Source organism: Mesoplodon densirostris, chromosome X, assembly GCF_025265405.1.
Source record: "Mesoplodon densirostris isolate mMesDen1 chromosome X, mMesDen1 primary haplotype, whole genome shotgun sequence".
Classification (NCBI taxonomy): Eukaryota; Metazoa; Chordata; class Mammalia; order Artiodactyla; family Ziphiidae; genus Mesoplodon; species Mesoplodon densirostris.
The window spans coordinates 31,112,036-31,128,764 of NC_082681.1; positions in this window are offsets into that span (position 1 = coordinate 31,112,036).

Here is a 16,729-nt window from a genome sequence, read left to right on the forward strand (position 1 = left end):
TCCGCAACTATTGAGCCCACGTGCTGCAACTACTGAAGCCTGCGCCCCTAGAGCCCATGCTCGGCAACAAGAAAAGCCACCGCAATGAGAAGCCCACGGACCACAACAAAGAGTAGCCCCTGCTCGCCGCAACAAGAGAAAGCCCGCGTGCAGCAATGAAGACCCAACACAGCCATAAATAAATAAATAAATAAATAAATAAATAAATTTATATATTAAAAAAAAGTAGGGTGGAAAAAAAAAGGGGATCATAGTCATGCCTACATTTACATTCCAGAAGAACAACATCCATGGACAACTTTGGGTCCTATATAATTGTATGTTTTGGTTTTACTGCTTTTATTTTCATTCTGGATGTACTGCTATACTTTCTATGCTGCAAAATCTTAGTGGTGCTCATCATTAACTAGATCTCTGGCCTTTATTATTTCTGTCCTACTGCCCTGAGTAGATAATGCACTGCCGTGTCTGATACAGTACAACGGCCTTTACTTCAACCTATCAGACAAAACACCTTCTACAAAGAGGGGGACAGCACAGCTATAAATGTTTTCAACTCTTTGTGAACAGGTATTACATAGAGTCAGTACACAGTATATTTATTAAGAATAAAAGAAGCAGTCCTAAAGTCACCTGACAATTGGCCATTCTATCTCCTGCATAATAAAAAGAGAATATCTGTCATTTCCAGTTTTATTATAAACTCTTAAAATACTTTCAACTATTGTGATAACTTTCAGATGAGACTCTTAAGGAACTTGCTGCTTAAGTACTAAAGCAGACTTTTTCAGAGCCTGAGATACTCTCAAGTAAAAATTCCTTACATTTGTATATTGCTGAACAAGTTTAAAATGCTCTCATGTTTAATATCATTAGATTCTCCTAACACAACCCCAAATGTCAGGCTGGGCCAGTGTGAGCATCCTTTTTTTATAGATGGAAATTACAGCTCCAGAAAGTTATGTGACGTGTACATGATCACACAGTTCAGAAGTAATGCAGCCGGGCCCAACATTCAGTTCCTGGGACCCTGATGGAGTTCTCAGAGTATTTTAATATAAAGTGGAAACTAATTTTAGATTCACTTCTTCTTGAAGGTTTGTTTCTCTTACTTTGGGAAGAAAAATATATTGAAAAGAATTTTAATCATTCTTGGATGATTAAAGACCTTACAGTGCTTCAGGGTCTTCAGGGTCAGGGTCCTCAATTCCCTGACCATCAACTTTCATGATACCTATGGTTATTTATTATCAGGGGCAAGATAAGAGTGGGCAGCTCAGAAGTTAAACTAGGGGTCCTGGAGATTGATTCCCTGGCTGGAAGACCTTCAGCTTGCCTCTCATCTCAGGTGACTGCAGGTTCTTTGACTTCTGCCTCAACCTCCTGGTTTAGAGGACTTTTGCTTAATTCCAGGTATGTCTAACTCCCCAGACTCTACCTTAAGTGCCAGTTTCCCAGTTTTTGCATAATATTCTTCCCAAGGTAGAACAGCAGCACCCCCATCAATTATTTATTAAGGGGCCAGAACCCCTACCTGCTACATTCTCAGTCTAAGGCCTAGCCTATTTCCTAAAAAGCTCAGTGGTACATAAGTTGTTTTTTATTTTTTTTCTGAGGCATAACTGACATGTAGAAGTACTTTGAAGCCCATTATATCTCAAGTGACTACTAGAGTGCTGAGTATATTATAAAAGTTAAATATAGATTTGTTGAGTAAATAAGTGAATGAATCAATGAATGAATCAATGAAGTATAAAAGGTTCTTTATTTGAGGTCAGCAAGTTGGTACTTAAAGGCATTTTGGTAATTACTTGCTGCTTAGGAGAAGGAAGTGGTGATCACAATCTCAAGGACAGTGAGAAATATTCATAGGTGGTCAGGTAATTAAAGACAAACAAAAGCAACTATAGCTACAATTGTGTTCTGATCCAGACTAGAAGGGAGGTCAGCAACCTAGGATCCTGGTTCGGTAAATATATTTTAATGAACATAAGCATTGAATAACTTTACATTTTCCCTATTTTGGTTTTTAAGAATGACACTCACATTCTAATTTTCCCTTTAAAATCCTCTTGGAAACTTAAACTCACAAATGTTGTCAGTCTAAACAAACATCCCTGATTGAAATTTTCCTTCCTGAATACTCATTGAGGATTATGCGTTTAAGAGCTTTTTATAACTTAATCTGCATAACCTTGAAGAGTCTCTTCATCTTTTAGCTGATTAAAAATATTTTTCACAGCCTGTAAAGCAAGATATAATGCCATGCTATGTGTATTTAATACAGAAAATATGCTTTATGTGCTCCATTAAGTCGTTTGTGAAATTACATTAGTTCCATGCCATTAGTACATCTCTTTCAGACACATCTGTGGCCCTCTCTTGACAGGTAAATTAACAGTTTTATCAATCTATTCAGAGATTTGTAATGACCTTCTAATACAAAAAAAAAACAAAAACACCTTATCAGGAGTTACAAAAGATCAGACATACTCTTCAACAGAATATCAGAGAAATGAATGGGACAAGATAATATCATACTCCTTGATGGATAATGGCATATTTTAGAGATATTATTAAATTATATCCACTTATGGGGCTAAAAAAATCAAAATATAATATGGGGCAAATACAGATGATTGCAACAGTGATGTTTAAAATGTTGTGACTTTTTTAAGATGCCAAAAAATTATTAGTATAAAAATCCTGTTTCCATAACATGAAAACTGTTAAATCATAAGCGTATTGTTAAGCTTTGACAGTATCCACTCAGCTAGTGTTCCTTTTTAAAAAATATACCACTACTAATTCTAATCTTTTACTATTTATGAAAGCATAGTATTGTAGCAAAATGCTATCATCTTTAACTATCCTGCTCAAAGCTTTTAGTATGATTGATTATTTAATGTTTTGGAGATAAATTTCAGATGTCACTGCCCTCTCTCCTTCAGTCTTTGGTTCTTTTTTTTTTTAAAACATTTACTGTTAGTGTATATTGTTTCCATAACAATAAATTACAGCAGAAGCAACCCTTTCCAATGTGCCATTGTCTTAAATCATCTAGCATAGCTCCAGTATTTTTGCCATTCACATCCCACTCCCACTTTGCAACTTGTGCTTTGCTAATTTTGGACTGACTGGTATAAAAATTAACATCACCATCACCTCCTCTGTGTCTACCGCAGCTCAAAGTGCTCTCTCCTTCCAATGAATTTTCACAGCACTTAATGTCTATTCATCTCATAAATGCCATTGGGTACTATTAGTAATAATTTCCCTTATTTTCCCAACTAGACTGGGGGCAGTATGTAAGATGGTTAAAGCTTGGGCTCTAGCATCAGACAGGCTTAGGGTCAAATCCTGGGTCTGCCATTTGACTAGCTATGTGACCTTGGACAAGGTGCTGTATCTCCCCAAATCTGAGTTTCCTCATTTGTAAAATGAGGATGACATTATAACATCATGGCATTCCCCCAACCACAGTGTTTATCACTCTGTTTTATAGGTAACTGATGAAACACTATAGAAATTTGTGGATGGCCAGAAAAAAATTGTCTTAGTTCAGTATATCTTTCAAAATATATTGATAAAAATAATATGGCAGGAAATATGCTAGCCTTATTTTTTAGTTCTATAAAACTGAGTTTCAGTCTCAGCTACCTAAGACCACTAATGAATCAGAGCCTACTAGAAAAGGTATTGTACGAGTATAGGTTCCAGAGCCAGACTACCTGTGCTTACATCTCACCTCTGCCACTCACTATCTGTGAGACATAGGATAATCTGCCTATACTCTTTAAGCCTCAGTTTCCTCTTCTGTAAAATGGGGGTAATAACAACATTAGATACATCATAAGGTTATTGTAAGGATTAAATAAGTTAATGAATGTGAGTCATTTGGAACATTACCTGGCATAAAGAAGTCGTTAGCAATTATTGTTATATTTGTACTCATCTTTCAAATATGCTGAATTCTCAATGTTGAATCCTTATGAAATAAACAAATGGTTTGTATACAGAAAAAATATACTGTGGGACATCTCATAGAAGGGGTAATAACCAAAGAGTGCCATACACATTCGTAGGTCCAAGAAACTCACTGAGTGCCCAAAGTTTTAAAAGCCTATTCCTAAATTCTGTTTTCAGTTATTTACATTCAGTAGTCCATGCATTTTTCAGAGTGACACACTGAGCAACATTTTTATCAGTTGCTCTAAGAAGATAAGAATTACCATTCCAAATTATATTTATGGTCCATTGATTCTCTAAGACACAGATCAAGACCCCACCTTTTACAATAAACTCAGCATGCCACTAGTATCTTTCTTGAGATCCTACAGAACTTTATCATCTAAAGCAGGGGTTGGCGAAATACGGTCTCTGGTTAAATCCAGCTGCAAACCTGCTCTTGTACAGCCTGTGAGTTAAGAGTAGCTTTTATATTTTTAAAGAATTATAAACAAAAATAATGAATATGTGACGGGGATCATCTAGAGTCTGCAAATTCTAATGTATTTACTATGTGTTCTTTCACAAAAAAAAAGAAAAATGTGCTGACCTCTCATCTACAGTCCTCATTTGGCACTTAATCATATATGGTTTAAAGACATATCTTGTATTCACTGTTATTGGTAGGTAATAACCATAATATTCATATCCTCATTATTCGTTGCTTACAGTGTTTCAGGCACTATGCTAAGTATTTAACTACATTACCTTATTTTACACTATAGCCCTATGAGGTAGATAATATTTTAATTTCCTCATTTTATAAATGAGGAAACTGAGATTTAGAGTAGTATGTATCATGCCAAGGTTACATGGCTAGCCAGTATTTGAACTTAAATCTTATTCAAAAACTCACGGTCTTTTTCCCACTGTGGCCCACTGTTGTTGTTTTTGTTCTCTCAAGTCATTTAAATTATGTGCATGTGTGTTTAAGCCTAGATTATAAATTCCTTAAAGGCAAAAGCCACGTGTCTCCCACAACAGAGAACGCTACATACACAGTAGCTGTCCAATAAATATTTACTAAATGCAAAAATAATGTAGGTCAATATTTAATCTTTCATAGGCCTACTGAGGGATATGTGATTAAAGAATATAATCATACATTCATAAATTAGGGATGTACCTACTATTTCAAAACTTTCTCCAAATCTTTAAATAGATCTTTCTACTTGAACCTTTGCTTTCCTGTGCTAAAATGAAGCTGTGTTTGGAATTATGTTATCCATAAGTTTCCTTCCTTCCTCCTTTCCTCCCTTTTTCTTCCTCCCTTCCTCCCTTCTTCTTCCTCCTTCCCTTCTTTCCTTTTATTTCTTCCTTAAAAAAATATTTAGCATGCTGCTTAATATATGTAAGATAAAGTGGTGGACAAAATAAGCCTGGCCCATGTTGTCATGTAAACTGAAATCTAGGTTTTTTGCTTCTTGTTTATATATATATATATATATATATATATATATATATATATATATATATATATATATATATCTTAGATGGATCACTTTCAAGTTTTAAAGCATGTAAAATACTTCTCACTAACACTTAGACATCAAATGCAATTATCTTCCACTTATGGTCCAGGTAAATTTCGCTTGAAAGGCCAGTTGCCATGTGAGTCTAATATACTCCTCTAATATTTCTGCATAGCCTGGGAATTTAAGTTTTTTATAATCCTCTCTGGTTCTGATTTATGGCTTTTGCTGTATTTTCTTTTCTACTTTGCATTCTACTGCTGCTCCTTTATCACTGCCCAGTCTCCAACCAGTTATCAGATATCACTTCTTCTCCTTCATCCTAATCCAACTTCTCCTTGTTCACCTCACACAGTGGCACTTGTGCAAGGCAAGTGAGTAGAATAGACTTTAACTGGAGATCTAGAGGCAGTGACAGTTGAACCTCTAATAAACAAATAAACAAAATATAGCTCATACTCTCACGGAACCCTCAGTCATTTTAGAGAACACAGATATATACTGCAGCATCATCTGTAAAATAACAAAATGGTAAAAATAAATTTCTAACATTAATGATTAGTTTAAAATTTTTATGCTACACCCATAGAATGAAATATTAAAGCAATCATTTAAAAACTGCGTGTGTTGGTTGGTAGGGTGGGTAGATGTGTGTATATCATGAAAAGATACTTCATGACAGGTTACTTTTGTATACCTTGAACAACATTCTAAAAATTATACACCAAACTGTCATCAGCAGTGATTTTAGGAGAGTGGAATTGGGCAGAGGAGTAGAGGTAAATAATATCCTTTCACTTTTAATATCTACACATTTCTGTATTTAAATGTTTATAATGAACACAATTCTATAGTTAAAACAAAAATAAAACCAGGCCAAAGGCCCATCTGGTTGATATAAACTGTTTGTAAAAGTACATTTTCATTTAGTGGATCTTTACATAGTGATTATATTTGTGAACAACAAGGCACTTTTGCAATTTGGGAATGGTTTTACCATTTTAGAGAAATGTCCACCTCATCCACCATATTTCATATCATCTACTCTACTAAAAATTACAGATTTGGGAACTTTTATTAGATATTCTACTTCAAGATGGCAAATTAATCCAGAAGTCAAATATTTCAGTTTCAGGACAAATTTGGTCTTAAAAACGCTCTTCAAAATCCTCCATGTAAGAAACAAAATATTGTGAAAAGTAATAGCACTGAAATGAAAAAGAAGTCTCAAATGTTCTGTCAACAAAGGATAAGGGACTAATAGTAACCTACCCTGTTCTGAAATAAGAATGCTAGTATGTACCTTGGCTAATGTTTAGAACAAATAGAACAAAGCGTTATAAATAGTTTAGGCCAATAAATCTTCATGTCAGTAAAAATGTTTTTGAATTACAAAAGGTAATGCTGTTTTGCAACACCACGGATGATCCCCTGCTGTCCAAGAGAAGTTATTAAAATGAGTAATTGTAGAAATCAATGGAATATGACAGTTTGGGATCATTGCTTGAATTCTAAAAACCCAGCTTACAAACAAATAAGGAAAACATTTCATGTAATAGTTTCAGCTTCCTTGGATGAAATGGTTGAAAAGTTAAAGAAACCGCCAAGAACTAGACAGATTCAAGACCAAAATAACATTAGGATAGTAGTGTCAATGGGGGCAGCTGTATTGTGTTATTTTCCATTTTTATTCTCCATACAAACAAACAGAAGTAAATTCTAACAAAACTCAGAAAATCAACACACATGCACAGAAACACTCATACATGCAGACAGCTTATATCGCACAGCTAAGCTGGGGCACCAAATAAACAGAAAACCCATCAAAAATATATTTGAATAGAATTACATTTGTATCTATTTAGCACTTTTTTCCAGACACGTCTGAGAATGCCCGCAAGTCAGAAATTCCTCCAAGGCTTGCCTGATGACACTATTCTTCATTTGAAAGTAGTTCCTGAATATATATCATGACCTAAGGAACACATGGAATTTACCATCACTCTATTTTATGAACTACTCTAACCACAGGGAAAGTGTAAACAATAGTCTTAACTTTCAGAGGAGGGGAAAAAAGAGATAGCACAACTTTAGAAATATGAGGTGGAGAGGATGACAGTAAGACACTATTATGAGTTTATCTATATGTGGGAAATATAGCCTAAGTGGAGTATGTTTTAACTCTCTTAACTATTTTCTTTCTGTCAATGCCTTCAGTCAGTGGTCCTCAACTAGCCAAGTTCACTCTCTTACACAAACAGACATTTGTCAATGTCTGGAGACATTTTTGGTTTATAGGAACTCAGTGGGGTGGGGACATTGGCATCTAGTAGGTAGAGGCCAGGGATGCTGCTAGACATCCTACAGTGCATAGGGCAACGCCCCACAACCAAGAATTATCTGGTCCATAATGACACTAATGCTGAGGTTGAGAAACCCTGATTTAAATTATCCTCAACATGACTACATCAGAAATCTCTAGAACAAAACAAAGAATTTCCATATCTCTCTAGGCTTCAAGTCATAAATTACTCCAAGTTCATCTTCCTTTCACTGCTTTGCACTTCCTCACTTTTCTACTCCAGTTCATTCCTGTCTTATTTTACTTTGCATCTTGGCTCTCAATTTCTATAACTCTATTCAGATTTGAAATCTGACTTCAAACTGCTTCCTTTGGGAGGGAAAATACTTAGAATGTGTTTTTCTGATAACTATCCTTGTGTTCTATATCTTAATCTCAAGCAGAATATATTCTGCTTCCATATATTCTAGACCTCCAGATGAGTCTATCCCTGTCATAGTTGCAATCAACAGTAGAATCTGGGATATTGTCTGTCAGTTAGAAAGACACTATAAACAACCAACACTTCATAGTAACTCCAAAAGTTACATTTCATTGCAGTGGAAAGGAAAGAGACAGAATTAAGACACATATCTTTAATCAGCACAACACATCAATTAAACCAATACAGCAGAACTCCTTGATAACGCTGGTATTGGGATGTAGGAGTACGACCTCCTGCCAGGTTAACCATATTATATCAGGCTTCTACTATACAAAGTCATCTTATTTTGGGACTAGGTCTTGACCCATGCTATATCTAATAGTATGATGGCAAGCTGTTAAAATAGGTTTTCATTATATTACTAGAGGGCAGTGCACTATCATTGAAGCCCAAATAAAGATAGTCATGATTCATATAGGTGTCGGCAAAATACCATACCAGCAAAGAAACAAGCTGGGTCTTTTGGAAAGAGGCAGAAGAAGACAGTATTTAAGTTAAGCTCTTTATTGATGAATCTTGATATCTTTTCAGAAATGTTAAGTTCTGTAGGAGGGCCATTGACAAAGTTGTTCTAAGAAAGATAATAGGCGTTTTAGTGGAAAAATATGTCTCCTACAGCCATGAATTTCCTAACTCCTAGTTTGGAATCAAAGTTTAATTGAGGGTTGCTATGGGGACTCTTTATATGTAAATGTCAATTCACATTAGACCCAACAAAGATATTGATCATGCCTCTACTATAGAACTTATCACACTGTATTATCTAACCTTGATGTCCGCTTCCTAACATCTTCCAACCTTCCAAGATTACTTCTCTAGTGTATTTCTAGTAAAAAGCAGGAGTTTGTCAAATGGCCACTCTTTAGTTTAAACAGGTTAAAATTACTTTTCGTCTGTACTACTTAGTCTCTTTGACCTCTGTCCCCCCCCCTTTTTTTTTGCAGTCACTTCTTGGAACTGCTAGACCACTTCTCTCCTGATTGAATGCTCTAATCTCCATAAAGCATCAGCAAAGTTGTTATAGGGCAAAACTACATTTCCCTTTAGACCTACAGCAATTCATTCCTTGTAAACTGAACTACAAGATTAAAGAGGTATAACAGACATTATTGGAGGTTTGAGAAGAGGAAAATATTTTATATTGTAGCTACATAAAAAAATGAAGCATTGAATATTATTGACTTTTGTTTTTAAAGGTCCTCTACCCTACCACTGATGTTATGTCACTGGACACATCCTTAAGGTTCTGGCCTTCTCACATGTTGCCTAACTTCTTCCTCTCTCTCTCCTATCCTGTTATTTCTTTTGCCCCCCACCCCACCTCTACCTCCAGCCCTATATTCCAATTTCTTGTACAAAGGAGTTAAGCAATATTTTCACGCCAGGTTTGCTCCCAACTTGCATTCTCAGACATTCAACCCTCCACTTTCAAGATTCTTACCAAGGAATTTCCAAAAAAAAACATATTTTTCTGTAAGTGGAATCTGGAGTCAGCTGTTTAACTACAGACTATACTTAAATCCTTCACTAGAATTCTTTTTACACAAAATGCCTGTTCATTAAAATACAATTCGTTGAAACCATAAACAAAGGAAAAGACAATCTACTGACTGGGAGAAAATATTTGCAAATGATGTGACAGACCAGGGCTTAATTTCCAAAATGTACAAACAGCTCATACAACTCAATAACAAAAAAACAAACAACCCAATCAAATAATGGGCAGAAGACCTAAATAGACATTTCTCCAAAGAAGGCATACAGATGGCCAATAGGCACATGAAAAGATGCTCAACATCGCTAATTATTAGAGAAATGCAAATCAAAACTACAATGAGGTACCACCACACACCGGTCAGAATGGCCATCATGAAAAAGTCTACAGATAACAAATGCTGGAGAGGGTGTGGAGAAAAGGGAACCCTCCTACACTGTTGGTGGGAATGTAAATTGGTGCAGCCACTGTGGAGAACAGTATGGAGTTTCCCTAAAAAACTAAAAATAGAACTACCATATGATCCTGCAATCTTCCTACTGGACATATACTCAGAGAAAACCATAATTCAAAAAGACACATGCACCCCAATGTTCATTGCAACACTATTTACAAGAGCCAAGACATGGAAGCAACCTAAATCTCCATCAATAGATGAATGGATAAAGAAGATGTGGTATATATTATATATACAATGGAGTACTACTCAGCCACAGAAAAGAATGAAATAATGTCATTCATTTGCAGCAACACAGAGGAACCTAGAGATTGTCATACTAAGTGAAGTAAGTCAGAAAGAGAAAAACAAATACCATATGCTATCACTTATATGTGGAATCTAAAATATGACACAAATGTACTTATTTTCAAAACAGACTCACAGACATAGAAAACAAACTTATGGTTACCAAAGGGGAAAGGGGGTTGGGGAGGGATAAATTAGGAGTTTGGGGTTAGCAGATACAAACTACTACAAACAACAAGTAGATAAACAACAAGGACCTACTGTATAGCACAGGGAACTATATTCAATATCCTGTAATAAACCATAATGGAAAAGAATATGTATATATATATGTATTACTGGATCACTTTGCCACACACCAGAAACTAACATAATGTTGTAAATAAACTATACTTCAATTTAAAAAAAGCATAATGCCTGGCACATAGCAGTCACATGACAGAAAAAGAAACTTCTATAAAATGTAACATTATATAACCAATAAATTTAACTTATATTGAAGAATAATTATTAATAAGAATAGATATTCATAATATATTATTGAGGGGAAAAAGCAGACTGCAGAATTAAAGATTATGGAATTATTCTACTATTACTCCACCTCAAAATTAAAGTAATATATCTGAAAGTTGAGTAGTTATTTCTGGGTATGTGCTATTATGGTGATTCTTATCTTCTTTCCTTCATATTCTGTATCTTTAAAATCTACCACAATTTTCTTGAAAAACATTTGCTATAAATAAAAATATTTTTGATAAAATGAAAAGAGGGTGTTCCTTAGAGGGAGTTTTCCTAAAAATGAGGCATAGGTTTAGATGAAGGTAAACCTGATTAGAAAGACATAAAGTAGAGGAAAAACTTAAGCTAATGGCTCAGATATGCAAATCTTTATGCAACTGAATGCAACAAAGTAAGACAAAAAGTAAACTTCCTATAAGAAGGAATTCTTAACTTACACACAGTGAGGGCTAATGAAGTGCCAGACTTTACTAATTGCATCTCCTCTTCTAGTGTTAGAACAGGAGCAAGAAATAACTTTCTCAAGTTAGGGAGGCAGCAGGTACCAGTATCCAGGATCCAGAGTGAGGTAGGGTTGATCACCATGGACACAACAAAGGCACTTTTTTTAAGAAAAGAGCACTAAACTTTGCATGACCAGGTCTACCCTAGGCTTCATGGTTTTAAATAAGTGAATTTACCTCTATGAGTTTCAGTTTTCTCATGCTGTAATCCCCCCAAACACAATTATTGTCTTATTTGTCTTTGCATCTTCTGTGGACAAAGTACCTGGTACAGAGTAGTCACATTATAATTGTCTGTTGAATTAATGAAATATAAAATGAAGAGGTTGAATTATGTAATTCCTAGGGCCCTTCCAGTGCCTAATTTCTGTTATTCAATGAAATATTTGTTGAAGATTTACTGTTTATAATGCACTGTGTTTCATATAAGTACAAGTTATGACCATTATTTTCAAGAACCTGATAATTTAATTGGAGAGAAAAGACACCTTGGTGGTTCTCTAGCATTTACTGATACTGCATCTGTCTAATTGTTTATGATAAAATCACATCTAGAAAGAGCAGCCTAAAAGGCGCTCCACCCAAATGAGTCTCTTTGGATGGACAGAGCTTCTGCCCTGCTTCCTACCTCCTCTCCCACTTGCAGAAACTAGGCTGATCATTTAAAGGGAAACTGAAAAACTCCCAGCTCTACTCACCTCACTCTGAAGTGTAAGATGGACTCTGAAACAAAACCTCTGCATCTAAGGTATCTTTGAAGCAAAATCACCTCAGTCCTAAACTGCTCATCTCCAAATCTGACAGCCCAAACTGCTGTTCTTAGGAAAGAGAAAGAAAAGAGATGAAGAGAGTTTTTAGTGACCATGTGTGTCACCAAAAAAACTCCTCTATATATTGTTGCATTGTCCTGACTTTCAGTGGGTATAAGAGGAGAGGGGCTATGTATGCCATTTCTTCTGTCCCCCAGGCCAGGGCAATTTTTAACCTCCTTCTAGTTATATATTATCTATGATGCCTTGTTATTTTCCCTTTTGAATTATTTCTCAACTTTTAAAATGAATGCTTCCTTTTGCTATACATAAAAATCTCATGAACTTTCTGTACTTTGTATAACAAAACAAGTACGTTTTAAGTTCTTTAAACATAAGTTTATTGATATAATTTCTTCAAAGCAGGCATGTTTTTCTCCAAGTCACCACTCTCCCAAATCACTGATAATGAGGGGTAAGAATGGGCAGGGTATGAAGAGAATAACAGATCCTCACATGACCAAATTACTGTCAAACCAGGCAGTAACTAAGTGATGAGAACACTGCATGGGACACATAGTAAGTGTTCTAGGAGTTTAAAAGAGAAACTTTACCTTGACCAGTCATGAAAGGATTCAGGAAGAGGAAGGACTATGAATTGGGTTTTGAAATATGGGTGGGATAGCAACTGATAGAAGACAGGAGCATGAGCAAGGATGCAAATGAAAAGAAGTCCAAAATGTACATGGAGAACAGCAAGCAGAGTGGTTTGGCTTGAGTGCAAGTTTCATGCAAAAGCATAGTGGAGATAAGGCTGACCAGGGAAGTAGGAATCATTAGAACCTAGAGTAGTTGTATTCAAACTTTGTTTTGGTGCAAAATTCCTGAGGGAGATGATAGATATCCATCAGAAACAGTAATTCTGACTCGGGAGTGTATGTGTGGTGGGCAAGTGTATACCACCCTAGGGCACATAAGAGTATCTACTGTGAAGAAGCTGAGTCACTTGTAAAAAGAATAGTCCTTCCCACCCATGATAAAGCATGCCCGCCCCTCCACACACAGTGTAATTTTCCTAGTCTGAAGTATCTTGAATACTTGTTTCAAGAGTTTACATACCATCCTTGAAATTGGTATTCAGGTGGTATCCATTCATTCACTCATTCATCATTCAACAAATGTTTATGGAGCAACTGCTATATGACAGACATTTTGCTAGATACTGAGGACACAGAGTGAAAGAGACAGACTGGATTCTGACCTCATGGAGCTTATGGTATTGTAAGGGAGAGAGAAATTAACTCCACAAGTAAGTATTTTAGGTTGGACCATAAGAAACTGCCAATACTTGACCATTTTTGACTAACATAAACAGCAACTGCATACGGGTCAACTTACTATAATGACATAATGTGATAACCACTATGAAGGGAAAGTAGAGGGAACAATTAGAGCTTATGCTAAGGGAACTCCATCTATTCTGTGTGTCAGAAAAAGTTTCCTGGAGAAAATGATGCTTAGTCTGAGATTTGAATAATGAGTGGCCCTTGACTAGTAGAAGTGGGTATGAGTGCCCCAGACCAAGTGAAGAAGTCAGCGTGGTAGGAAGGGCACTCACTCCCCAGTCTTCCTTTCCCTTTGGCAAGGCTGGTCAGTCAACAGTCCTCTTGGTAGAGTCAAGAAAGCAAGCCAGGTTGATAGGCTCAAGGATCCTGAGGAAAACATCTGATGGCAAAAGATAGTTAGCAGTGGCCCCTGAAGATCAAGAGCAATGAGAACCTTGATTCAAAACAAAGTATAATTCCTGCACACCACTTTAAGCAGCAAGTATTATTGAAACCCTCAGGTCTCATGAAAAGACGTGCTCCAGAATTGAGAGTTAGATCATTCCAATGTCTTTGAGAGTGGGACTTTCCTTATTTTCAGTGACTACAAAGAAATCTGATTAAATTCCAGCAAATCCCATATACAACATGCTGTTCACATAAGAAGAGTCTGAAGCTAGTTTTGTATTTTTTTATCAGCTCACATTAGATTCATTTGTTACTTTGACAGCTGTTTTGTACTGAAGATCTACCTCTAAAAAAGGGTAGGGGGCAACATTTAATTGTCAAGAATTCCCTGGCAAATGCTTGCTTGTGAAAGCGTGCAGAGGCTGTATTTCATGAGAAAAAAAAAAACTATTATTTTGGTGTGACTTTTTTTCCTCTTCCATCTCCTTTTCAAGCTGTAGGATTTATTTTTCTCTGGTAAAGAGAATCACTTTACTTATAACAAACAAGAATTCAGCATTAGATAGGGCCAACTTAGGTATCACAGAAAAGATTTAAAAGTCGAAATACCAAAAAGACCTTGCTACAAAGCAGTCTCCAACACAGTGTAGTTGCACAAGAGAGCTACAGTGTGGTCCCAGTGCCAATGGTGATTCCACACAAAAATACTGGTGAAGAGAGCACTTCTTAACATGTCCATGTTGACTTAACTTCTTAATAGCTATTAAGAGCAGCCATATCTAAGCTCTTGACAGTTTAAAACTTCTAGTGGCACATATACCCAGATGTAGACTGTATATTACTTTTGACCGTATTTCCACATATTGTCTTCAACAGAGAATTTTTAAAATACACACACACACATATAAATGATTATAGAAACACTTATTATGTGTATTATATACCAGGGATTTGGGTTTTGTATTGCATTTAATCCTCAAAATAACCTTTTGAGGTAGATGTTTTTATCCACCTTTTATAGATGATAACAATGATGTTCAGAGAAGTTAAGACACTTGCCCAAGATCACACAGCCAGTAAGTGTCTGAGCCAGGATATGAATCCAGGTCTGGCTTCTTCTAATATGCTATACTGCTTAAGATATACTGCTCCAGTCCGATATAGAGAGGTATTATTTTAAGTCCAAGCAACTTCTATAACGCTTCAGAGCACAGAGATTTAAACAGTCAAAAGTCACTACAGAATAAACTAACCCGTAAGCACATTCCCCCAAAACTAAAAAGCTTTTTCCTGGTGTGTGATCAGAGACCTTAAAGGTACCATCAAACAGTGCAACTACTTAAAATATATGCGCTGAAGCTAAATCCTCTGCTTGTTGAGGATAACAACAATTGTACCACTGGAGAAATCCTATTGTTCTTTAGTAGCAGAATCCATTTTTTGGCAAGAGACCTGCTTATTGGATGGTAGGTGGGAGGACAGGGAGTGGGGTGGAGATGGATGGACCAAAAAAGCAACACAAGGTCATGCTTGAATGTCTGCTGAGCTGCTTTCTAAGAAGGCCAGATTAGGTGATCTATAAGGCCTTCATTTTGCTAACTGGGAAAACATTTTGGAAAGAACTGAATTATTCAGGTAACAGGGAAGATTTAAGAGTCTTTGTGAGGGAGGAGGACAAAAAAGGGAAGTGAGGCAGGGGACTGCCAAGTAGAACATTTAAAAAGAGAACAGAAGGATCACACAGGTAATTTTGAATTAAATTTGCTGTGTGGTATGAAATATAATTTTATTCTTCATCAACACATGGAACAACATCAGTAACATTCAATAATAACAATTTACTGATTGCTTACATTGTGTCCAGCTCTTAGCATGCATTATGTCATTTCATCTTTATTACAGTCCTACATGAGAAGCACTTTTATTATCCTCACTTGACTGTGAGGAAACTGAGGCTTAAAGAGGCAATAACTTTGCCCCAAATCACAGCTAGGAAGTAGCTGAGTCAGGATGCATACTCTAATCTGCTTGCTTCCAAAGCCCACTCTACTAGGGAAAAAAAGCCAAGTAACGGAAAGCAGGAAGAGGCAGGAGGGGACTAATAATTCCTCTCTGCGTTCTCCTCTTTCCCGTAGTCTCTAATTCTGTTCAAGAAAACCCTGTATTGCATTGGACTAGAGATCAATTTGTTTTCCATTAAACAAAAAGCAACCAATTTCACTTCTGAAACGTTTGTTTAGGGGCCCCTTCTCAATATTCACATTTTATGAAAACATTCCACAAATGAAGCAAGTTCCCTTTAAGGAAAACCATAAATTAAAAAAACTAAACTGAAATTCAAAAACACACTCATACCTCCACATACAGAGTTCATTAGCATGTTTTCCCCTCTGCACAAAAACAACTAGCCATTGAGGTCCTGTTATTTCTGCAACAGTGAACTGAAAAACACTGACTCTGAAACGGACAAGAAACAAATCCCAGCCCTTTAGAGTCAGTAAGCGTTTACATACGTCAAAGCTGCAAGACTTTCAATTTTAGCTAACACGAATGGATCACTATGTAAGTCACCAGAACGAATGAACACAGTTTAGCTAAAGATGGTATTCAAAATGATCATGGAAATTTACTTATTAATAAACACATTCAAACTTTGTGGATTCTAAACTTTAAATTGAATTCTAATCTTTGATTTTTAGAGTTTTTTGACTCTTTGTAA